We start from the raw sequence: 26699 nt of genomic DNA on the forward strand, positions 1-26699 counted from the left end.
AAAATTTTCCTGTGCTATTAGTGCTTACAAAAGTCTGTTGGCATGTTTTGCTCTTCCCATTGAAGGGGTTGTCTGCATACTAATGCTGAGGGGCGCTCGGCAGAAATCACTAGCAGGGACATCTCCAAGCCACAAAGGATGGTGCTAGGGAAGGTTTGCCCATTACCCAATTATTCTCTTTGACTACCCAGACCAGGAATATAATAAGTATAATTTGCTGTATAGTCATATTATTTCATATGTTTTAATTGAGGATATAAATTAAAACATTAAAAATAAAATTCTTACCGCATTTATATCTATGAGATCATCAATAGTACATCCAGCCTTTTCCTGTAAAGTTAAGTAAACATCAATATAAAAATGTTTTAAGTTAAACTGTTCAATTAATTAACACAATGTACAATAAATAGCTTTTTTATTGAATTTCCAATTTGAATAGGAGAATGTATGCCAACTGGTAGAGAAAGACAATGAGAGGGAGCATGAGAGAGTATGAATGAGAGTGTGAAAGGGCTTGAGAAAGAGTGTAAGAGAGCAGGAGTTAAAGTGAGTGGAACAAACAACGAAATGCTAATGGGAATTCATGACTGCCTGCTTAGTTTTAAATTTTTTCGTGAGGGTCCCTCCTCAATTTCAAATTGATGAAATTGGCAAATTTTGTTAAAATAAAAAATTTTACAAATTCGAATGCGCAAGTCTAATATATAAATTAAAATATACAATCTATGAGCAGCTTTTAGTGTAACTTGTAATGAAGAGGCATGATGTTAAATAAGATCAGAAGTTTATTAAGGTTGTTTTTATCTTACCAAAAGAACTTTGAGGTCATCATATACTTCTTGGGATAGTTTGTCATTGTTTGTGTCCTGTAAAGCCAAGGCAATAATCAGCTTGATTAAAAAAATACTATATATTGCATTTTCTGTTATAGTTTTGATACAGTGATAGCAGAACATTTTGGGATTTCTGAAATAACCCAGATACATTTTTTTATGTATTCATAATATCTGGAAGCTGCATTATGGTTGTTTGTAAAACGATGCAAGTGGGTTTTGAAATTATTATCATTATTATTATTATATTTTGTTTTATATAGCGCCATCATATTCCACAGGGTTGTACAAATAATAGATTTGAATATGAGAGGCTAGTTGTCAATGAATGTTAACACATCACACATTCTAATAACACGATAATGTTTTGTTTAATGTTATAAATAACCCAGTTAACCAACCATTACATATTAAAGTTTAGGCGCTCATAGATTTACCATTTTGTTAGTCATTGTAAAACAGATAAAATCAAGAAACTAACCTTTGCATGTTCATACTTGCAAAGGAGTTTTGTCAGACTTTGGAGGAGTTCTGGCACGGTCTGTAGAGGAAATAAAAGGTCCACTGATTTAGAAGTCTATGATTATATAAAAAAAGCAAGCACATTGTAAAGGAACATTCAACATAATTGCCCATGTTGCTCGTGTATATGTATATAATTGTATATATTGACTAGATAAAGAGTTTTGGATGAAACTGATAAAATTATTATTTTGACTTGTATGACTCCAGAGAGACACTACCAAGTCCTATTAAGTAAGCTCCACTTCCCATTATTTTTTCATGTTTGCTACCTACCAAGTTGTAGAGAAGTAGGAAATGTATAATTATCTAATATGATTTTCTGTGTGTAAAGCAAATTCCCCCAACACCCCAAAAACCTTTATTGTCTTCTACAATGAAGAAGTTATTGAGATTGATACTTCACCTGCAATGCTTTCTTAAGGCGTGATACATCTGGCTGAAAGTCTGCATCTGCTACAGAGTAAAGTTTATTAATTGTATATAATTTATAATACTGATCAAAATTATTAATGTATACAATATATCGCCTATTTTGACCAGTATGTTGGTTTAAGCTTACCTGGAACATATGCACTGCAGAGACTAAGCCCTAACAGCAAAATGGCGGGTGTAAATTTCATTATGCCTGTAGTTATCAAAGTCTGCAACTCGACCTGTTAGGTGGAGATCTGCAAAACTAGCTTTCCTAGACATACGATTTATATTGTGAAGACACTGTTACATCATCAAATGCAGCTTATGGAGGCAAACATTTTTGACTTTTGTCCAAACCACACATACACTCTGTTGGCAGCTTTGACAATGATACACTTTTAAATTTGTTGATTTTGTACAATGTAAACATTTTTAATTGTTTCAACTTTAATTTTTCACAATGAAGACAAAAAGAACCTATTTTTATGCACAAATCAGAGATCTGTTTGAAGCATAGTAATAGTTTTTTAACAACATTAGACATAGACATCAACACCACAGCCTATGACTCAGTGCTCCCTGAACCCCACTTAACTTTTTATTCTGTTTAACCAGGGCCGGCCCTATAATGGGGCAGACTGGGGCAATTGCCCCAGGCGGCACTTTAGAAGGGGCGGCACTTTGCCGCCCCAAGCGCTTTTTTTTTTTGTTTTTTTTTGAAGCGGAGGAGAGAGAGAGGGGCACCGAGTGGTTTTCGCTTACCCGCTCGGCGCCCCTCTCTCTCTCTCCTCTGCGGCGAGTCTCCCTCTTCGGTCCCGGTGCCTGCTTGTAATGCAGAACGCCGGAAGTGACGTTAATTTCCGGCGCTCAGCATTACAAGCCGGCACCGTGGCAGAGCAGGGAGACTCGCCGCAGGACTGTTTAAAGGTAAGTACCGGGGGGGGTCGTAGATTATGGCGTCGGCGAAGTTTAAAATGCCCCCCCCCGGCGTCGGCGGGGGGGGGGGCAGCGTTTTAAACTTCGCCCCAGGCGGCGTTAAGTCTTCGGCCGGCCCTGTGTTTAACATGTTCCCACTATCAATATTTTTATAAAAAATAATAATCTTACACCTACTTCCACATTCCTCACATAAGCAATAGTTACATCGTTATATAGGCTGAAAAAAGACATGCATCCATCAAGTTCAGCCTTTCCTATATCTGTTAATTTGTTGCTGTTGGATCAACAGCAACAAATTAACAGATATAGGAAAGGCTGAACTTGATGGACGCATGTCTTTTTTCAGCCTATATAACTATGTAGCATATCTGATTTTGAGACATTCAAATTTTCCCTACTCATCTTTGGGTGGGTTAGAAGAACTCCATCACAGTATCCAGTAATGTTCTGTCCCTGAACGTCAAGTGGTAGAAACCAGTAGGTTTCTCATTTACATGTTTTTTTCAAGAATTCCTAAACATTTCATATTTCATGCTTAAATATACGCCTCCTTATTTGATAATGTGGCTTGTAGTACATGGAAAAATAATAAAGTTCTTGAAGAAAAGAAGTGTTGACACTCTGGTGAAAATACTCACAATACTCCACAGGCAACAACCGAAGAGACAGAGGCAAGAGGTGTAAGTAAAGGGATGGAGAGGAAAATAAGACTGGTAGCAGCATTCATGGTGGATTGTAGAGGGGCAAGATAGACAAGGGAGACCAGATAAGGCAGGATTACAATAGTCAAGGCAGGAAATAATGATGCCATGGACAAACATGTCCCTTCAGGTTTTGGCATATACTTTGGAATGTCCTTTATGGCTTGCATGTGAATTGTCAGCTCCTCTATCAGCCAGCTTATCAGCTGTGGAAGTTGAATTTTGCTGATTCTGGATGTCAGCACAATGATCTTTACCTCATTGCTTATTCTGCTGATAGCAGATAAGATAACACTACAATCACCTGTCTACCTCATTTCTTAGTTTACTTATGTCTTGTTTGTGTCTCGGAAGAATGTGTACATATGGTATGTTTTCGTGTGTTTTCTTTGCTCTAAGTGCCTTGTTGCAAAAGAATCAGAGTCCGCCACGACAAAGGACAAGTTGTCCCTTTCTTGACCTTCTGTAAGTAAAGATTTCACATGCCTGGGGGGGGCTATTTTTTCTTCACCTTTTTAAACCGTGTGTGTCAGCAAATCAAAGTAAATATACCAACAGATGGCTAGACAATATGCTAATAACTGTTTGCGCTTCTTTGCCTATATATTGTTAGAAAATTAAGGAGGGGGAGAGAAGTCTGCGAACTGGACTCTCCCCTGTGCGCACTTGAATAAAGAAGCTCTTGCTTACTCAACTCATTGAACTGGTGTCGTCAGATTTCTTGCCAACATTCACACTTGGGGGCTCGTCCGGGATCCCAACAGTCTCGGACTAAAGGAGCGGACTAAACCTTGATCCACCTAATCCTTGGCCATCAAAAAGAGGTAAGGCACCTTTTGAAATGCCTATAGTTTAATTATTGGGTGGATGAGGGTAAGGTCGTCCTCGGTATTCCATCCGGGTGACGGGATCCAGAGTTGAGTAAGTAAGACCTATAAGATCTTGAATTGTTTAATTGTAACTATTGTTTTCTACATGGTCAGGGACCATTGTAAAGTACCTAGTTGTGAGAGACTAGTGTAATTATTGTTTACTACATGGTCAGGGACCATTGTAAAGTACCTAGTTGTGAGAGACTAGTGTAATTATTGTTTTCTACATGGTCAGGGACCATTGTAAAGTACCTAGTTGTGAGAGACTAGTGTAATTATTGTTTTCTACATGGTCAGGGACCATTGTAAAGTACCTAGTTGTGAGAGACTAGTGTAATTATTGTTTTCTACATGGTCAGGGACCATTGTAAAGTACCTAGTTGTGAGAGACTAGTGTAATTATTGTTTTCTACATGGTCAGGGACCATTGTAAAGTACCTAGTTGTGAGAGACTAGTGTAATTATTGTTTACTACATGGTCAGGGACCATTGTAAAGTACCTAGTTGTGAGAGACTAGTGTAGCTATTTGAGTACATAATCACGGGCTATTGTAAAGTACCTAGTGGTGAGAACTAGTGTAAATATTTTGAAGTACATAGTCACGGATTATTGTAGCGGAGGATATGGGGAGTTTGTTGTCAAAAAATGTGCCTAAGGGGACGCCCTTAGAATATATGATAAGGAAACATGGAAAGGAGGCAGGAAAATATATGTCTCATTGGTAGCAAATATCTGAAGAGGATAATGAAAGCCGTTATGTTTGGCCAGCTGGCGGTAGTTTGAATGTAGAAATACTAGATAATTTGAAAGAATGTTTGAATATGTGTGATGTGAAAAGGAATGAGAGAATGATTTTCTTGAAATGGTATCAAGAAGGGTGGGACAATGTTAAAAGACAGAAACAGCAGAAGTTACTAGACACCACCTGTTCTACCAATTCCCAATATCCTTGCCGTCCGGCAGGTAACTTTAAGGGTTCTCAAACACCTCAACCTGTTGAGACTTCTAAGAAATCACAGGAGGTGTCTGTAACCCCAGGACCACCTAAGGTCCATAATTCGCTATATCCATCCTTAGATCCATCTGATCTATGGACTCAATAATTATTTGACCCACCCCCATATAATGGACCTCAACCAGCAGACCCTAATATGCCTGGTTCTAATCAACACCCTGCAGGTCCAGAAGCAGAGTTGCCACTTACTTTGGAGCTTGTCCCATTTGTACCACCAGCTCCTATTTCACCCCTAGACCAAGAAAGGCAACCTGATCCTCCTAGAATATCAAGGTCCGACATTCAGCCCACAGGACCATCAAGTAGAACCAGATCCAGAAAGCCCAATTTAGATCCTCATTCAGATTCTGATGCTGAGGAAAAAACATTTGTGCATGCTATGCCCATGAGAGAGACTGGGGGGGCTATCGGTCCATCATCCATGGACACCAAGGGAATTATTGCTGTTGAAAGATCGATTCCCCAGACCTGAAATTGTTGGTCAGTTTTGTAAAGAATTACATAGTGTGTCTATTCCTTATGATCCAGTGAAAAAGGATTTTATGCAATTGTTTGATTTGGTTATGACTGACGCAGAGAGAAAACAGTTAATTGAAGCTTATAACAGAATTCCTGATGTAACACCTTGAGCAAATGAACTGTTTACTAAGAGATAGAGTACTGAGAGACAGCAGACAATAGATTGTATAATACAAGCTTGTGAGACTGCATGGCTACAGCGACCTGACTGGGGAAAGATTAACTCTACAATGCCAGGAAAGAATGAATCAGTAAGTGAATTCGCTGACAGAGTAGCAAAAATTTGTAATAGGACACAGTGGTGTGAGAGATCCAGAGGTGAATGCAAGACAGTTGATTGTATCTTGTTTTGTAAAAGGGTTGTTACCAGACTTCCATAAGGGTGTCACTAATAATGTTTTAGGATGGGAAGAGAAGCCGCTTTCTGAAATGATAGCAGCTGCTAAACATTTTGAAAAGCAAATGGAAGTGAATAAGGAATGTCAAGAGAAAGTTAGAGAGAAAGAACAGAGAATGTTGATGGAAAGTCAGAGACAGTTCTATTCACAGAACTCTCTGTCTGATGTAGTGGGAGATAACGGACAATCTTCCTCGAGAAAGGAAATTAGAAAGAATGTTATTTGTTTTAATTGTAACAAGCCAGGGCATTTGGCTAGAAATTGCAGATCTGCTAGACAAACTGGTAACAATTTGCCGAGAGAGACAGAGACCCCTTGCCTACTACAGCACTCCACTTGATTCTGTGGCAGCTGGATTAACCCCTTGTTTGCAGGCTGTGGCGGCGGCTGCTGCCTTACTGGAATCAGCACAGGCCATAGTTCAGGGACAAGAACTGAAAGTGATGGTTCCTCATGCAGTGAGTGCATTGTTAACCTGTCGATCGACACAATTTACTAATAGTAGGCTGACTAAATATGAGATTGTTTTGCAGGGTACACCCAATGCCACCGTCCACCGGTGCACAGTGTTAAACCCTGCCACTCTTTTGCCAGATCCAGAGGAGGGACCTCCTCATGATTGTGTGATTTTGACAGAACAATTACAAACTACTCGCGACCGATTGTATGAGCGACCTTTGACTGACCCTGATATTGAATACTTTATAGATGGTTCCTCATTTATGGATATTGACGGCAGGCGTTGTACTGGGTATGCTGTAGTTACATCAGAAGGAAAAGTGGAAGCTAATGCTCTCCCACCTCACTGTTCAGCACAGGTGGCTGAATTAGTTGCTTTAACTAGAGCATGTATTTTGGCTGCTGGTGGTTCTGTTAATATCTACACTGACTCACGATATGCTTTTGGTGTTGTTCATGATTTTGGAGCAATCTGGAAATACAGAGGTTATTTAACCTCTTCAAGGTCTCCTATTCTAAACCACAAGTATGTACAGGCCCTATTGAATACATTGTTGCTACCAACTGAAATAGCAGTGGTTAAGGTTTCAGCACACACTAAAGGAAATGACAAGGAATCAGAAGGAAACAGGTTAGCAGACAAAGTAGCTAAAGAAGCTGCACTGCGACCTATAGAGGAAATGGGATCATATCCTCTGAGACAGACCGACGACCTAATAGATATTCCATTGGCACTAGAAAAATTCTATGATCAAATAACCAAGGAAATTGTTGATGATTGGATAAAAAAGGGAGCCAAACAAGTAGGCAAAATCTGGGAAGGCCCAAATGGGAACTTTGCCCTACCACCTGATCTATTACCTTATATGTTAAGGATCACTCATGGAGTTTCACATAACTCTACCCAAGCAATGGTGGACCACTTAAGAAAAGATTGGTGGTACCCAAGATTACGTGAGATAGTCCAAGATTTTTGTAAACAATGTGTAATTTGTCAGCAATATAATGTGGGGAAAAGGGTGACGACTGATGGGACTGGAAAGACTCCCTGTCCTCGAGGACCCTTCAAAAATTTGCAAATTGATTTCATTGAAATGCCTAGATCTTTACATTATCAATATGTACTAGTGGTGGTGTGTACATATTCCCGCTGGATAGAAGCATATCCTTGCCAACATGCAGACGCTCTAACAGTTGCTAAAAAGTTGTTACAAGAGTTCATTCCTAGGTATGGAATTCCTCAGCATATCTACTCTGATCAAGGAACTCATTTTACTGCTGAGATAGTGCAGGGGATAGCACATAGGCTAGGAATTGTGTACCATTTACATTGTCCCTACCATCCACAAAGCGCAGGAAAAGTAGAACGCGCTAACGGCACCTTAAAGAATAAGATTAGCAAGATATGTGCCGAGACAGGTTTAAAATGGCCAGATGCATTACCTATAGCCTTAATGTCAATAAGAAATGCCCGACACTCAGCTATTAAATGTTCTCCTCATGAACTCATAATGGGTCGACCCATGATAGCTGTTAATACTCTAGAGTTACTAAGACATGATCATGCTCTAACTGATGACACAATAGAAATGTATTGTAAAAAACTAATAAAATCTCTTGAGCAATTTAAATCCCAGGTTGCTGCTGTGCGCACGAACACCGAGGACGAAAAACCAATTCATCACATCCAACCAGGTGATTACGTCCTGGTAAAGCAGTTCCAACGGGAAAAGACTCTTCAGCTCAGATGGAAAGGTCCATACCAAGTAAAGGTAGCTGAAATTACACCATGGATTCATTGCATTCATCTTAAATTGGTGCCAAAACCCAATCCACGCTCCTAAATTAACCATTCCATCGGGCACAATAATCCCAGCTGGTTAACCAACATAAAACGAGATTGGCAAGAGCCCCTCGTGAAGATACGAAGTTTTGAGTATATTATCGTTACTTGTTTTATACTAAATGTATTTGCTATTTTTTTCTTTTTTCCTTGCAGTCCTTTTCAGGTGTTCAGATCAGAACCTACTAAAAATATAGCAGAGAATAAGATACATTCACGAATTAAACGTGATCTGCATGCTTCTCCTTGGGAAAAAGATAATACCTTTTGTAGAAATGTTGAGAAAGGTGTATAATGCTTCTATTGTCTCGGAGCCTTGTTGTGTTTGTGGATATATTCCGCATACTCAGCAGAGCCCTGCAGAGGAATACCTTTTACAGGGTAATATTTACATTGTAGACAATAGTGTATCCATAGAACATGATATGGAAAAGGTGAGCGAACTTCAGGAAAGACTTAGATCTAGGGAGACTACTTGGGACCCTTTTGGTCTGGGCGGACTATTTGATTCACTTGGAGCAAAGCTGATGTCTGGTATGTTTTTGTTGCTTGTGGCTTTTGTGTGTATCTTTGTAATTGTTGTTTGTTGCAAAACACTAATTCAAAAGTGTCTCGGACCAACAAGAGCAATGCCACAGATACAGGAGGAGAAATATGATGATGACTTCCCACTTGATGAGTTTCCCCTAGAGACCTTGTACAGTGACATGTTGGAAGATCAATATAAGGAGCAAGTCTCACGGAATTGGCCAACTTATAACTCCACTGGACTCTGAAGAAATTGATTCTTACAGTGAGTCCGTAAGAATAAAAAGGGGGGACTGTGGAAGTTGAATTTTGCTGATTCTGGATGTCAGCACAATGATCTTTACCTCATTGCTTATTCTGCTGATAGCAGATAAGATAACACTACAATCACCTGTCTACCTCATTTCTTAGTTTACTTATGTCTTGTTTGTGTCTCGGAAGAATGTGTACATATGGTATGTTTTCGTGTGTTTTCTTTGCTCTAAGTGCCTTGTTGCAAAAGAATCAGAGTCCGCCACGACAAAGGACAAGTTGTCCCTTTCTTGACCTTCTGTAAGTAAAGATTTCACATGCCTGGGGGGGGATATTTTTTCTTCACCTTTTTAAACCGTGTGTGTCAGCAAATCAAAGTAAATATACCAACAGATGGCTAGACAATATGCTAATAACTGTTTGCGCTTCTTTGCCTATATATTGTTAGAAAATTAAGGAGAGGAGAGAGAAGTCTGCGAACTGGACTCTCCCCTGTGCGCACTTGAATAAAGAAGCTCTTGCTTACTCAACTCATTGAACTGGTGTCGTCAGATTTCTTGCCGACATTCACACAGCTTCCTAAACTTTACATGTAACCTGTCACCCGGAAAGACCTAGTTTTATTCAAGGAATGTATTCATGTTTTGTTTAAGGTAGGTAAGAAAGGGGACAACCTGGCCCAAAGTAACAGTGCTCTGGGTTAAATTCCCGGTGACATCCCTGAATGGCTTCAGGAAAGTCACCACCTGCCCATTAATGCCCATTCCTCTCTGCTGAATGGGCTGGATATCCCAATGTTCTGCTCAGAGGACATGGAGTGAAAAGCTCACCGTTGCTCTAGGATCTATTCCATCATGTCCAGGGTGACTACGATGTGACGTACACAATGATGGAATAAGCCTGCCTTTTGCTGATCCTTCTTCAGCTGCTGACTTACCTTCACCCTGCTGTGAAAGTGCCCAGCAATCTTACCCCACTATTCAGTTTTGACAGCGTACACTGTATGTCAGTTGGAATAGCTGCCCTTGCCACCAAGTACAGTATATGTGCTGCACAATGCAAACTCACAAAGTCCCCATCTCTAACAGCTTTAATAATGTTTGCTGCCCTGTCAGTCTCCACTATTCCCATTTCTACTATTTTTCCTCCCTGTGGTCTAATCCACTGCACCAGCATCTTCCTAAGAGCGGTCAAAATGTGAGCTCATGTGTGCTGCTCATCCATACCCTTAATATAACTCTGCTGCCTTGTTTTGTCCTGGTTCTGCCCCTCCTGTTACCCGGTGTGCCTACATCAGCTACAGTGATACTCTCCTCCAAATATTTGGGCAGCCACCAATATGCCATCAGTGAAAGAAAGGCATGCTGTTCAGAGGAGAAGTCGATGGTTTGTCAAGCTGCCTTGGACAGCTTGTCCCTCAACAATAACACACAAGACTGGTAAAGTGAGGGCACTGTAGTCCTGTTGTAGGTGGTGCAACAGGGGAGGCAGTAGTGGTGAGCAAGGATCTATAGCAGAAAGCCCCCCCCTCAATCATGGAGAACGAAGCACGCCAAATAAAATTGTTATATTTACTGGAATGTATCAAGGCTGTGTCAGTCTTGCCTACAGCCCAGCTATGCTAAAGACTAGAGTTGGTATGATTTTGTTTCCATGTTAGTTGCCATGAAAACTGCATGATTTTCCACAATTTCACATCAGCTCCTGTAGAAAAAAATAGATTCTTGCATTAGAGAATTGTTAACACACATTTTAATTATACTTTAGATTTATCTACCAGAAGCAGCAAAATGTCTATGTAAAGGATGAAGATATTACCACCTATTGTCATTGTAAGGCATTCGTACAATGTATTTATTTAGTGCCAGCAGATTCTGTAGCGCTGTACATCAAAGTATACATTATTTTCCTAACCAATCAAAATGTGCAAATGTTTTATGAATGTATAGTTAGATTGATATATATTTTCAGAAGGCTTTATGGAACCCAAAGCCAGCCACTTTTTTTTGTAGCTAAAAACAAAGATAGGGTTTATAGATGACTTACTGTAAATGCTACATTTGGGTATAAACATATAAATTAACATGGACAATTTTGAGTTAAATTCAATATTTGGTATAATTTCTTAATGTAATATTTACAATAAATTGTTATATAAGATGTCTTTTGTTGTGCCCATTCTCTTTCTCCTTTATTTACATTGTAGAATACATCAAACAAGAACACATACATGACGCATACACGAATGACTACTGTGATTGTTTCATAAGCTTATGTGAGTTCCCAGGACACTTTGTCTCCTTTTGATTTTTTTCATGTTTGTCTTCCTCATTTGAGCAAAGTGTTTTAAGGTTATGCCTTTCCCAGTGTCTCTTTTGAAATTAGCCCTGAAGCCAAGAATAGTGGTGTTACTATCTCAGTGGAGTCCTCTGCTTCTTCTGCTGGATTGTTCTGTCTGTTTTAGTGAATTACTTGGAAATAGAATATGGAAATAGATGCTTAACCGGACCCTCTTAACCATTTTACCAGTTTTGTAGATTGAATGTACTACTACTGATCCCCCTTTATTGAAATGATAATACACATTAATGTTATAGTAGTACATATGCTATATACCGTATTGGCTCGATTATAGGCCGCACCCTAAAAGTTAGATGCTTTTTTAACCCCTTAAGGACCGGGCTGTTTCTACCCTTTGGGACCGAGGCTGTTTTAACATTTTTGTAGTGCTTGTGTGCAGCTGTAATTTTCTCCTCATCCATTTAGTGTACCCACATATGTTATATATTGTTTTTTCAGGACAAGATGGGATTTCTTCAGATACCATTATTTTTATCATATCATCTTATTTACTATAAAAAAATAATAAAACATGGTGATCATTTGAAAAAAAAAAACACCTCTTATGACTTTTCTTTGAAACATCTTTTACTCACCTACAAAAGGAAGTAAAAAAAAATAGCTAATTAGATTCTACATTTGTCCTGAGTTTAGAAATACCCAATATTTTTATGTTTTTTTTTGCTGTTTTTTGTAAGTTACTGGGCAATAAGTACAAGTAGCGTTTTAGGATTTCCAAATCTTTTTTTTTTATTTTTTTTTCCAAATCTGGTCATTCTGCCTCCATCTCCTTTTTGGAACATCTTTGGAGACGGTCAATTCAATTTATCCCCATCAAACCATATATTTTTGAAAAATAGACACCCCAGGGTATTTTAAATGCTGGTATTTTAACCCTTTCCATGCACTAATTATACAACCACACTTTGTCAAACTTTGTAATAGTAATTTTTTTTTATTGTTTTTTCACACGAATTGCAATTGAGTTCTAAATATAATGGTCCTGGTATATGTCACTGTCAAAGGTTTGTCAGATTATTTGGCTGGTAAAAGGCTACTTTTGGGGCATGCGTAATTCAGGTGGTCATTTGGTCATTCTGCCTCTATCTCCCCTTTGGAACATCTTTGAAGCCAGCTACTTCAATTTACCCCATCAAACCATATATTTTTGGAAACTAGATATATGAGGTTTTTAGACTTATAATGTATAAAGTGCTTAATTGTGTATTCTTTTTTAGTGTTTGTACATGTAAACTTGATGATTTTTTTTATTTTGTCGATAGCACAATGTGCAGAGTTTACATTTTCCACATCTAAAGAAACCTGGACTTTTCTTGAATAAAGATTTATCATTGTCTTTAATTTCTTTTATCTCAGGTAAGACACTTGGGGCCAAAATTGATTTAAAATGTTCTGATTTCTTATAGATGGTTTATATAGATGATAGATGATCTTTTGTTTTTTCTGGAAGATAGTCTTTCAAAATACTATCTTGTTTTAGAATAGGCCAGCACTTGGCGATCGCCTTTTTAATGTCAAAAGCCTTGTCGTTATATTTCGTTAAAAATGCGAAATCGAATGTCTTATCTGATTTATGTTTTTTATCTTTCAAGAAAAAATCCCTTTTCTTTTCTTTTATGGCTTTGAAGCTACTCTGTAATAGCTCGTCAGGAAACTTCCTCTCTTTAAACTCGATTAGTGATTGGCTTTGAGTGAAAAAATCAACATCTTCTGTGCAATTTCTACGTATACGGGCTAATTGCCCCTTTGGTATGTTTTGTAACCACTGGGGATGATGGCAACTTGAAAATTCAATGTAGCTATTCCCATCGGTGGATTTAAAGTATGTTTTGGACTGTATTTTATCACCCTGTGTATAGAGTGTGAGAGCCAAAAAATGTATCTCCTTTTGGTTGATACAGGATGTAAATTGTAAATTGTGTTGATTTTCATTAACATACTTTAAAAACTAATTTAGTTCGCTTATCGAGCCCTTCCAAATAATTAATACGTCGTCAATGTAGCGACGCCAGAGGACCAAATTTGCACCAAACGGATTATGGGACCAGATAGAATCGGCTTCCCAGTCGGCCACATATAAATTAGCATAGCTTGGTGCAAATTTGGTCCCCATGGTGGTGCCACAGAGTTGTAAGTAAAATGTGTGTTCAAACCAAAAGAAATTGTGTTTAAGGATGAAGTCTATACAATTCAAAGTAAATTGGCTTTGCAAAAAATCCATCTCAACGTCCCTTTGCAGAACCTTCCTTATGGCCTCTATTCCTAAATTATGAGGAATAACGGTGTAGAGAGAAGACACGTCTATAGTCGCCCACAGATAGCCCAGCTGCCGTTTTATATTTTGTAAAATATTAAGTATATGTTTTGTATCTTGAATATACGATGGAATAAGGCGTACATACCTTTGTAAAAAAGAGTCTACATACTGAGAGGTGTTACTAGTAAGGGAATTAATCCCACTGATAATGGGTCTACCAGGAGGTGAAGTGATGCTTTTGTGGATTTTCGGTAAAAAATAGAAGATTGCAACCTTAGGCGAATCTGTTTTCAAAAAGTTGTATTCATGTACATTTAGAACCTTATTATCTTTACTTTCTTGTAGTAATCTCATAATTTCTGTTTGAAAAGATTTTGTTGGATTCCCCGGCAATTTTTGATAGGTGACCTCATCTCCCAAAATGCGATTAGCTTCTTTTATATAGTATGTCCTATCCATAATAACTATTGCTCCACCTTTATCAGCGGGTTTTACTACTATTTGTTTTTTATCTTTCCGCTTCTTTAGAGACTCTTGTTCCTTTTTGGATATATTGAATTTTCATTTTTTACTTGATTCAATTTTTGAAGCAGCATATCTGAAAAAACTTGTATATATTCACTTTTTTCCTGTTCTGGGAAAAATTTAGATTTGGACCTAAATGACGTGTGGATATAAGGGTCTGGTGTAATCTTGTCTTTATTTTCAACATGCGTTGATTCTTTTTTCAAAAAGAAACGCTTGAAGGTAAGTTTTCTAAGAAATTTTTGAGTGTCAATAAAGAGATTAAAACCATTAGGGCCCTTATTAGGTGCAAATTTTAAACCTTTTGCCAATAATGAAATTTCTGTTGGATCTAGGGGGTTTGGGAAATTTTTATGATGTCTTTGGTGGGTGTTTTAGTTGTTACTTTTAATCTGTGTCCCTGTACTCGATGTCCTCTAGCCCTCATGTTGTTTTGCGTCTCTTTAGGGGCGAATGGAGAAACGTGGAAAACCTGTTCTTGGTTTCCAACATAGGGATATAGGGTGGTGTGTCTATTGGTCCCTTCCTTCGGGTTCGCTCCCTGTTTGTTACCTCCAAATTGACTGTCTATCCTTGCCTTATTAAATTTCATCGGGGGTTGTGAAACCTCACTGTGCTGTCTATCAGAATGATAGGGATGTCTTTTTTCTCTAGATTGGTGGTGTTTGTAACCTCTCTCATAACTATTTAAAGAGGTCCTATTGTTTACATGTGTTTTCCTATTTAGTTGTGTTCCCAAATGTGTTCTCTCTTTATATATATAGAAGTGTCTTGTTTTTTAGGGGTATTTTATGTGTTGCCCTTTTATAATCTTCTTTGTCTCTCTTTAGCTTTTTCTCTTTATTCTCTATAATAGATTCCTCTATTTTTGAAATTTTTTCTTTGAGGATTTAATTTTTCTTCTCTATGTCGGACGAATCAAATTTCTTTTGTATTTCTTCTTCTGTATGTCTAATATTAATCTCAATTTCATTTAGATGCTGTTGTTGTATTTCAATTAGGATCTTCATCAGAGCCACTGAACATTTTTCCAATATATTATTCCACTTAGCCATAAATTCTTCATTATCCTGACCAAACGCTGGATATTTCTGAATTCTTAAACTAGGAATTAAATTATTTTTAATATAATAGTCTAAAAAAGTTATTTCCCACCACTTTTTAATTTCTTTTTCAGCCAATCTTTCTAAATGATTGAAAAATTTGGCAGATGAGTATGTGTCCTCATTATTTGAGGTAAATACTAGTATATTATTTTTTTGGAATCTTTGTTCTCTAGTGCTAGTATAATGGCTATTGGAATAAGCCATAACACCACGTGAAACCAGGAATAAAGGAAGAAAATAATGTGAATGTGAAGACAAAACAACCTTGTTTTTATAGATTTTAGAAGCCATTAAATCCTATTGAATCCTTGACGAGCCTACTTTATCCAGCTTGTTTGTGAGTGGATCTGATACCCTATTATTTTTTCTTTTGATGTTTACATATTGTACTATTATTGTTGTTTATTTTTTCCCCATATATTTAGATTTATCTACCAGAAGCTGCAAAATGTCTATATAAAGGATGAAGATATTACCACCTATTGTCATTGTAAGGCATTCATACAATGTATTTATTTAGTGCCAGCAGATTCTGTAGCGCTGTACTTCAAAGTATACATTATTTTCCTAACCAATCAAAATGTGCAAATGTTTTATGAATGTATAGTTAGATTGATATATATTTTCAGAAGGCTTTATGGAACCCAAAGCCAGCCACTTCTTCTTTTAAACACGTGCAACTGTAGCTAAAAACAAAGATAGGGTTTATAGATGACTTACTGTAAATGCTACATTTGGGTATAAACATATAAATTAACATGGACAATTTTGAGTTAAATTCAATATTTGGTATAATTTCTTAATGTAATATTTACAATAAATTGTTATATAAGATGTCTTTTGTTGTGCCCATTCTCTTTCTCCTTTATTTACATTATAGAATACATTAAACAAGAACACATACATGACGCATACACGAATGACTACTGTGATTGTTTCATAAGCTTATTTGAGTTCCCAGGACACTTTGTCTCCTTTTGATTTTTTTCATGTTTGTCTTCCTCATTTGAGCAAAGTGTTTTAAGGTTATGCCTTTCCCAGTGTCTCTTTTGAAATTAGCCCTGAAGCCAAGAATAGTGGTGTTACTATCTCAGTGGAGTCCTCTGCTTCTTCTGCTGGATTGTTCTGTCTGTTTTAGTGAATTACTTGGAAATAGAATATGGAAATAGATGCTTAACCGGACCCTCTTAACCATTTCACCAGTTTTGTAGATTGAATGTACTACTACTGATCCCCCTTTATTGAAATGATAATACACATTAATGTTATAGTAGTACATATGCTATATACCGTATTGGCTTGATTATAGGCCGCACCCTAAAAGTTAGGTGCTTTTTTAACCCCTTAAGGACCGGGCTCATTTTTTATTTTTCTACCCTTTGGGACCGAGGCTGTTTTAACACTTTTGTAGTGCTTATGTTCAGCTGTAATTTTCTTCTCATCCATTTAGTGTACCCACATATGTTATATATTGTTTTTTTCAGGATAAGATGGGATTTCTTCAGATACCATTATTTTTATCATATCATCTTATTTACTATTAAAAAAAAATAAAACATGGTGAACATTTGAAAAAAAAAACACCTTTTATGACTTTTCTTTGAAACATCTTTTACTCACTGTGACGGGACCGACCTGTACCCCGACTGGGTACTCCCGCCTAACGTTGCTTCCTCCTGCCGGGACACCAACAATTAGCCCTTTCAGCACCAGGCAGAACCAGCGTTGTAGATAGAAGGGGGGCTTCGCTGCACCGGAGCTACCTTGGCACTGTGGCTAGCCGAAGCTTAGCTACACAGCGTGGTTATTGTCCTGAAAAGGACAATACAGGATCATATCAGCCCACCCCAAGCATCAGGCAACACTCATGTTGAGGTGAAAACAGGAACTCCCTTTATTTGGGAACACAGGGGTATTTAAACAGTACAAAGGATTGAGTTACGTCCAATAGACACAAGGGAATTGCGTCCAATAGACACAAGGGAATTACATCCTGCCCTCCTTTGCATATGACTGAGTATTAGCACTCAGCCCAGTAGGGGGTCTCTACTGTAGTCTGTGTAAGGAGGGAGGGGGCAGGACATGTGGCACCTGGACAGGGTAGCAAACAAGGGGAACAAAAGCACACACCATAATTACAACATATACTGGGAAATGCAGGTATCACAAACAAGAACTATCACAGACGGCACCGATTAACCCGGGGCCGTCACACTCACCTACAAAAGGAAGTAAAAAAACTAGCTAATTAGATTCTACTATTTGTCCTGAGTTTGCTGTTTTTTGTAAGTTACTGGGCATTAAGTACAAGTAGCGTTTTATGATTTCCAAACCTTTTTTTTTTTCAAATCTGCTCATTCTGCCTCCATCTCCTCTTTGGAACATCTTTGGAGACGGTTAACTCAATTTATCCCCATCAAACCATATATTTTTGAAAAACAGACACTCCAGGGTATTTCAAATGCTGATATTTTAATCTTTTCCATGCACTAATTATACAACCACACTTTGTCAAACTTTGTAATAGTATTTTTTTTAATTATTTTTTTCACACGAATTGTAATTTAGTTATAAATATAAATATTAAATATATATATCACTGTCAAAGGTTTGTCAGATTATTTGGCTGGTAAAAGGCTACTTTTGGGACATGCGTAATTCCCCTTTGGAACATCTTTGAAGCCGGCTACTTCAATTTACCCCATCAAACCATATATTTTTGAAAGACACCCCAAAGTATTTCAAATGCTGGTATTTTTAAGGTCAAGTGACCGTTTTTGCGTGGCGGCCCTGAACCATCAAAGGTCGTTAGGGGTTAAAGAAAAATTTAGATTTTTACAAAAAATACACATTAGTGGAATAGTAAAACAGTATTCTAACTAACAGTTAGTCAACATATGTTACATACAAACAGAAAACCAATTGCCAATTTAATGCACCTTACCTATAGATATGCCTCTCTGCCCCCAGATATGCCACTCTGCTCCAGCAGATTTGTCACTCTGATCCCCCAGATATGTCACTCTGCCCCCCCACAGATATGCTGCCACTCTTCCCCCCCAGATATGCTGCCACTGTGCTCCCCCAGATATGCTGTAACTCTGCCCCCTCGAGATATGCTATCACTCTGCCCCCCTTGAGATATGCTGTCACTCTGCCCCCCCGAGATATGCTGCCACTCTGCTCCCTAGATATGGCCCCCGACTTACCAATGCAGTCTCCCTGGTGTCTAGCGGGACCGACGGACAACTTCCGGTTGTTAAAGTACATCGCGGCGATGCAAGCGTAATCAACCTCCGCTGCCGGCACGTCTGCACAATGTACTTTAACAATCTCTCTTGCTGGCACCCCTCCGTGGGAAGTGCTGGCAGGTGAGGTTGTCTCAGGCATCGCGTAGATGTCCACGGCTGCCGGAAAGTAGGATCCAGGTCCCCTGCATCGCTGCGGGGGATCTGGACCCTAACCCTGCTGCCTGTCCGGCGCCCTGAACTGCATGTCACGGGCGTCGGGCGATACGAATTGCGCATTCCTGCACTAAACCACGAATATAGGCCACATACCCACTTTAAAGACTTAAAGTGGGGGGGGAAAGGTGCGGCCTATGTTCGGACAAATACGGTATGTTGTTCAAGGACTGCATATGACACTTGCACTTCCCATACCCAGGAGGTTCACACCACCTCCAATTTCCCATACCCACAATAATGCATAAGACACACGCAGGATTGGATTTAGGAAAGGCCGAGACAGTTATTTATCAAATGTCATTTTATTCAATCTTTTCGGACAACAAATTGTTTAAAACACAGCAACTGCCCGCTCCAATCCTGCCCCTCCTCAAGACACCATAGGTCCATACCTACAACATTCAAATGAACACCATCCCGGGCAAACAAACCCATCGGATCAGACTCAATATGCGTGTGTTTCACTACCAAGCCCCCATGCTGAGCCACAAAATGAGAAACCACATGGTTTACTCTATGCCAAGCCCTATCAATATCAGCAAACAACCTTGCACCCCTCCAAAACATCCAAGGGGTAATCTTTGACCAAACTAAAAGCAACCCAGGAAAATGATCCCAAAGTCGCAGACAATCACACTTTATGATTTTCCTGGCCGGCCTGGAACACAGGTCATATACCCACCTGCGTGAATCACCAAAATGTGCGGGGTACCATGGTTAACCACATGGAAGTCAACTTCAGAAAAAACTCCTTCCCACTTCAAACCTTGGAAACCAAGTCATCTGACCTGTACCAACTCTGAATCCAAGCCTAAAAGCCGTCCATGAGGATGAATACCAGCCCTACGCTCCGCCCAGTAAACATAAGAATGGCCTAGGATCCACACTAGGCAGTACCAAGCAAGATGAACACAACAGAAAAAAACACATCATACAAGGTATAGCTCTGAAAACCCCCTGACTCCCATCTCCCTATGCGCCTTATAGTTTCCTTACCCAGTCCCCACATAGCCGCCTGGGTGGTGGCACCAATCCGGATGTGTGAAGAAATTCTTCGAGTTTAAAGCACATGCCAGCAAGCACTTACTGAAAACCACCAGGAACTGAAAGCGAAAGACCGAACTCCCATTCTCGTGGACCGACAGGGAGCCATCCTCAGGTGACCGAACAGTCAAAAATGAACGTGAACAACTCGGACCCCTCCAACTCAAACAGGCAAAGCCGAACTGATCAGTCTTGGAATGACGAGTCAAGATAGAAACAGAGCGTACACGTACCAAAACATCTTCCCTTTGCAACCCCCGTTTTGCCTTCTTACTGTCACTCACCAATGTTAAAGGGCCAAAAAAGGCCAAAGCAGAACTATGCCGAAATAGAACAACCTCATATTCAGAAAAACAAACCTGGGACAAATAACCACACAAATAACCCAATAAATAAAATGTGACATGCCGCCAGCTATCCAATCTCCTCAGACCCCGCCGATAACCCTTCATAGCCTGAGAAACCAAGAAATCATTCATCAAATCCACACCCCCTGCAAGGTGATTATTATTAGTTGCAACAAAAACCCCTTGTGCAAATTCTGTGCCTACCACATATAACAAAACCGACAGCCTACCCTCACGAGAAGCAGGACCACCAACCTCCCGTAAAGATGACGCCCATTCCTGCAAGTACTTTGTATAGGCTTAAAGGGTAGAAGGTGCAAAAGACCGGGCTACCTGACTCATGACCCATCTGTGACCGTTGTAACAGGATATAAACAAATCCCAAACCTTAAGATCCTTGCTTAGTTCATGAGTCAAGTGGACGAAATGATGAGGCAATCACACCCCAGTTGTCACCATAAACAAATGCCTACAAAACACCCTAACCATGGGCATGATTCTGCAGGCAAAATTTAATTTGCCCAATAAAGACTGCCACTGCACCAACGTAATCGTCTTAGCTATCCACCTCCACCTCCTTCCGAATCTTATCCGTAACAACCTGAGGATGCATCAAATTTCAAATTCGTAGCAACAAAACAACTAGCCTCACCAACAAACAGAATCTTAAACCTTAACAAAAAACCCTCCTCAACAAAACAGCCGTCTCCCTTTCAGGGTGTTCACAAAGCCAAGGAAGCATCGCGTCTACGATCACTCCCTTTACTAACAGGTTCTGGTTTGGGCTGCTTATCCTTTTTTTAAATTTTTATAGTAGGAATGGCTGCTGCTGCAGCCCCTACAGTCCTGCCAGTACATGCAACCACTTCCCCACAAGCACTGATCGTTGTTCAACTGCCAGCATATGCCCTTTTTTCCCACTTCTTGCCGCCCCCGGCATCCGGACCTGGAGGGAATCATAACCTTCAACCAATGCACAATCTCTTTCTGATCCCACCACAAAGACGGTCGAACAGCCTTACGCTGACGAAATTGTTTGTCATACATCAGCCATCCCACGCCCTCATAGTTCCTTTGGGCTTTACCGATACTATCCTGATAACAGAATAAAGCCGATTCCTCAATTTTCCTCTTTTTCCACTTTTTTTCTAAGCACCATTCTAACAATAACAATGAAAACATTTCAACATACTCCCCTTCCATATTCCTTAACTTTGTTTCTAAGATGGGTCCCCCAGCAGCAAAATCAGATAAACATTGCACCTTCTTATCCTTACTGACAAGAGGAGCCGCCTCAGCCGATGTATCCCCTACCGAGTCTGAGCTAGCCACAAACCAGGTAAGTCCCAAACAGCATTTGGCAACTGAGGACCAGTAACACCTGAAGCCTGACCTGGCCCACACAATCAAATAAATTACTTCAAACCTTCCAACACATCCACCCAATTACAACTCCAATCACTCCCAGTCGTACCCTCTAACAACCCAGAACCCACCATCAGGGCCGGCCTTTGGGGTGTGCGACCTGTGCGACCGCACAGGGCGCCACACTCCAGGGGGCGCCGACACGCGGTCCGCCGCCGCGGGGTACGCTGCCGCCAGTAGCGTACCTAGCGCAGGGGGGGGGTCCGCACCGGGTGCCGCTCATCAGGGGGGCACCCGGCACCCCTCCAGAGACGGACAGTAATGTCCGCCGCTGGAGGAGCAGGCTCGCAAGGGAGCAGTGTCGGAGGTCTTTAACAGACCTCCGGCTCCCTTGAGTGATTTTAAGCCGGTTCAAGGATCTCCCTTGAACCCGGGTTAAAATCGCTCAAGGGAGCCGGAGGTCTGTTAAAGACCTCCGATATCGCTCCCTTGTGATCCGCGCGGCAACAGCTGCTGTGCACCGGGGTTTGTTGTCAGATCCCGGCGCACAACACTGAAGCCGCGCCCACCGCTGTCCGTGCCCTCTGACCCGGAAGAAGACAGAAGAACTGAAGAAGAGGAGCGAAGAGAAGGAAGAGGAGCTGTAAGGAGAAAAGAGGAAAGGTAGGAAAACATTCAGTGAGAGTGGATTGGTGTATGTGTGTGGATTGGTATATATGCGTGGATTGGTATATATGTGTGGATTGGTATATATGTGTGATTTGGTATATGTGTGGATTGGTATATGTGTGGATTGGTATATGTGTGGATTGGTACATGTGTGGATTGGTATGTGTGTGGATTGGTATGTGTGTGGATTGGTATGTGTGTGGATTGGTAAATGTGGATTAGTGTATATGTGTGGATTAGTGTATATGTGTGGATTAGTATATATATGTGTGGATTAGTATATATATGTGTGGATTAGTATATATATGTGTGGATTGGTATATATATGTGTGGATTGGTATATATATGTGTGGATTAGTATATATATGTGTGGATTGGTATATATGTGTGGATTGGTATATATGTGTGGATTGGGGTATACGTGTGGATTGGTGTATACGTGTGGATTGGTAAGTGTGTGAGAGTGATGGGTGTTATGCTGTACCATTTCCAATGTCTTTTTCATGCTCTAAAAGTATATCATAACTCCCATCACTCTATACTGTTCCATACAGTGGCAGAGCTGGGAGGCAGAGGCCTTGCACCCCCACCGCAGGACTCCTGAAAGGTAAGTGAACTTCAAAGATGGAAATGGTAATTAGTTAGGAGGGGGTACATAGGGAGAAGGGACTGAGACAGGGGAAAGGGGGGTAGATAGGGAGAAGGGAGTGAGAAGGGGTAGATAGGGCAGAAGGGAGTGAGAAGGGGTAGATAGGGCAATCATACTCCTATCATGCCAAGTCTGCGAGTACATCCTGGAATCTGGGTATGCCTGGGCATGATAGGAATGTGATTGCTGTTAATCAGATATATATATATATATATATAATATATATATATATATATATATATATATATATATATATATATATATATATATATAATATTGTTATTTAATTGTTTTGTCCTATTTTGGTGTGTTACTTACTTTAAATAAAAGTGTTTTTTTATGGTGTGGGGGGGTCATATTCGGTTTTGGCCAGGTAAATGCTGCACTTTCGGTTACAGTCCAGAATTCGTTTCGGTGCATCCCTACTACTAAGCCAGACAATGAAGTGGTAGGCCTACACCACATCAATGTTTGGCGTAGTATATAGTGATTGGGGTTTTGTTACAAGTTTTGTTACAAGTTTTTATTCCTTTCTTTTTTTGGGATGGGGGGGCGCCAGAGGAGTAGTCCGCACAGGGCGCCAGAACACCTAAGGCCGGCTCTGCCCACCATTAACCCAGAAAGAGATGAAGGAAAAGAAACAGGGAACAAAGTAAGGAGAAAGGAGAGGTCACCAAAGACTCACCAGGCTGGAGGACTGTGCCACTGCCTGCCAGGGGTCCCACGCTCCTGGGAAGCAGGCCGCTTCCGTGACCTTGCGACGTCCTGATACCCTGCAGCAGACGAACGGCATGCAGGTTGAGAGCTGGGGATCACATCCGCGTAGGGGCTGAGGTGGTTGGGAGGACCCTGGGTCCATGAACTGGTCTGGCCACACTCCACTCCTTCGCCAGGTGGTGCCGCAGCTGGAACCAGGTCCCCAAATCAATGTCAGCCAGGTCACGAAGAACTGCAAGGTAAGAAAACACACACACACCAATGACTTCAGGGTTTTCTTATATTGCTATACCATTTCTACAAAATCATAGTCATATTCCACCTAGAGGGGAATAATATATGCTGTTATAATAGTCATTAGTCACATATAAAATATAGTTTGAATACATAGATATATATCACAGTGTACAATATACCAAGCAGCAGTACAAAGCAGTGCCATTGGCAATACATGACTAGAGGGTGATATTAAAGATAGGCAGGCAACATGTGTTCATTAAACACGCTCCTCATTTATATCCATTTGAGGTCTATATCCCACTTATAACAAGTTTCACATTAGTTTTTGTGTCAGGGTGCTTTATGTCCACAGTTGCCTTGAATTTAAATAAGGCCATTCTTACCTAACAGTATAAAGGAGCACAATTAATAGATACAACCAAAAAAGTGTAAAAAAATCAATTCATAGAAAATGTGACATTTTAGAGGACCAGAAACCTGATTGGCAAATGAGAAAAGATATACTGTATAGTGCACTAATATGCTAACACTGGATAGACATTACCTAAAATTCCAATATAATAACTCTCAAATTACATTGGCATTAATCAGATGTTACACACAGTTTTTCAATGATCTATATAATTCAGAAACAATTAAGTGTAATTTACAATATAGATTAAAATAGAAATCCAATAAATTACATTTTATCTGACAACTACTTAAAAATCGAAGAACACATTAAAATGATCTGATCTTTGAAACATGAAGCTTTGTGAATTATTTTAAATCTTAAATTGTATGATATATATTGAAGGACCCTTAAACACTATGTTAGCAGATACTTCTGAAGGAAAACCAGAAATGGATATGTGCTTATTTAACTTAAATGGCATCATGTAGAACTTAAGGCATTCAATAAAGTGGAAAGGCTTCACTATATGGACAAAAGTAATTAAGAGTATTGGGAACTCTTTATTATTGAATTCAGGTGTTTCAATCAGACCCATTGCCACATGTGTATACAATCAAGCATATAGTAATGCAGTCTGCATTTACAAACATTTGTGAAAAAAATGGGTCTGAAGAGCTCAATGAATTCAAGCGTGGTCCTGTGATAGGATGGCACCTTTGCAATAAGTCAGTTTATGAAATTTCATCCCTGCTAAATATTCCACGGTCAACTGTAAGTGCTATTATTGGAAAATGTAAGCATTTAGGAACAACAGTAACTCCGCCACAAACCGAAAGACCATGTAAAGTCACAAAGCGGGATCACCAAGTTCTGAACTTCCACTGGTCTTAATAGCACAAAAACTGTGTGAAGGGAGCTTCATAGAATGTGTTATCATGCCTAAGCAGCTAGATGCAAGCCTCACATCACCAAGTACATTGTCAAGCGTTGGATCGAGTGGTGTAAAGCACACCGCAACTGGACTCTGGATCAGTGAAAATGTGTTCTGTCGAGTCAGGGCCGGCCGAAGACTTAACGCCGCCTGGGGCGAAGTTTAAAATGCCGCCCCCCCCGCCGACGCCGGGGGGGGCGGCATTTTAAACTTCGCCGACGCCATAATCTACCCACCCCCCCAGTACTTACCTTTAAACAGTCCTGCGACGAGTCTACCTGCTCTGCCACGGTGCCGGCTTGTAATGCTGAGCGCCGAAAATGCTCTGCATTACAAGCCGGCACCGAGACTGAACACGGAGACTCGCCGCAGAGGAGAGAGAGAGAGGGGCGCCGAGCGGGTAAGCGAAAACCACTCGGTGCCCCTCTCTCTCTCTCTCCTCCGCTTCAAAAAAAAAACAAAAAAAAAAGCGCTTGGGGCGGCAAAGTGCCGCCCCTTCTAAAGTGTAGGGCCGGCCCTGTGTGGAGTGACAAATCATGCTTCTCTGTTTGGTAGTATGGGTGTGTCAGATGTCAGGAAACATTACCTACTTGACTGTATTGCGCCAACTGTAATGTTTGGTGGAGGAGAAATAAAGCTTTGGGGCTGTTTTTCACGGGTTGGGCTAGGCCCCTTAATTCCAGTTAAGGTAATTTTTAATGCTTCAGCACAATAAGACATTTTAAACAGTGCTATGCTTCCAACTTTGAGGAAGGCACTTTTCTATTCCAGCATAACTGTGCCCCATTGCACAAAGCAAGGTCGGTAAAGGTATGGTTTGATGAGTTTGCTGTGGAAGAACTTGACTGGCATGCACAAAGGCCTGACCTGTCTGACAACTTGCGAGCCAGGCCTTCTCATCCAAGATTAGTGCCTGACCTCACAAATGCTCTACTGGATGAATGGGCAAAATTTCCCCCAGAAACACTCCAAAATCTTGTGGAAAGCCTTTCCAGAAGAGTGGAAGTTATCATAGCTCCAAAGGAGGGAACAACTACATATCAATGTATAAGTAATTAGAATGGGATGTCAAAAAAACCCTATATGGAATTAACTGTGCTAAATAGGTTCACTATTGTGATATTTTATAAAATGGGTTGATACGCTCTGTTTGTCATAATTTTTCGGATATTTCGGAAATGTTATCTATTCTCGTGTGCAAAGATCTTGTGGTTCTCCCTATGTATTGTAACACACATGGACAGGTGAGCATATAAATTACATTTTTGGTATGGCATGTTATGTGTTTACATAATATGGTTTCATGCACGCCGTCAGGAACACCT

Source organism: Spea bombifrons, chromosome 4 (assembly GCF_027358695.1).
Source record: "Spea bombifrons isolate aSpeBom1 chromosome 4, aSpeBom1.2.pri, whole genome shotgun sequence".
In the NCBI taxonomy this organism is placed as follows: domain Eukaryota; kingdom Metazoa; phylum Chordata; class Amphibia; order Anura; family Pelobatidae; genus Spea; species Spea bombifrons.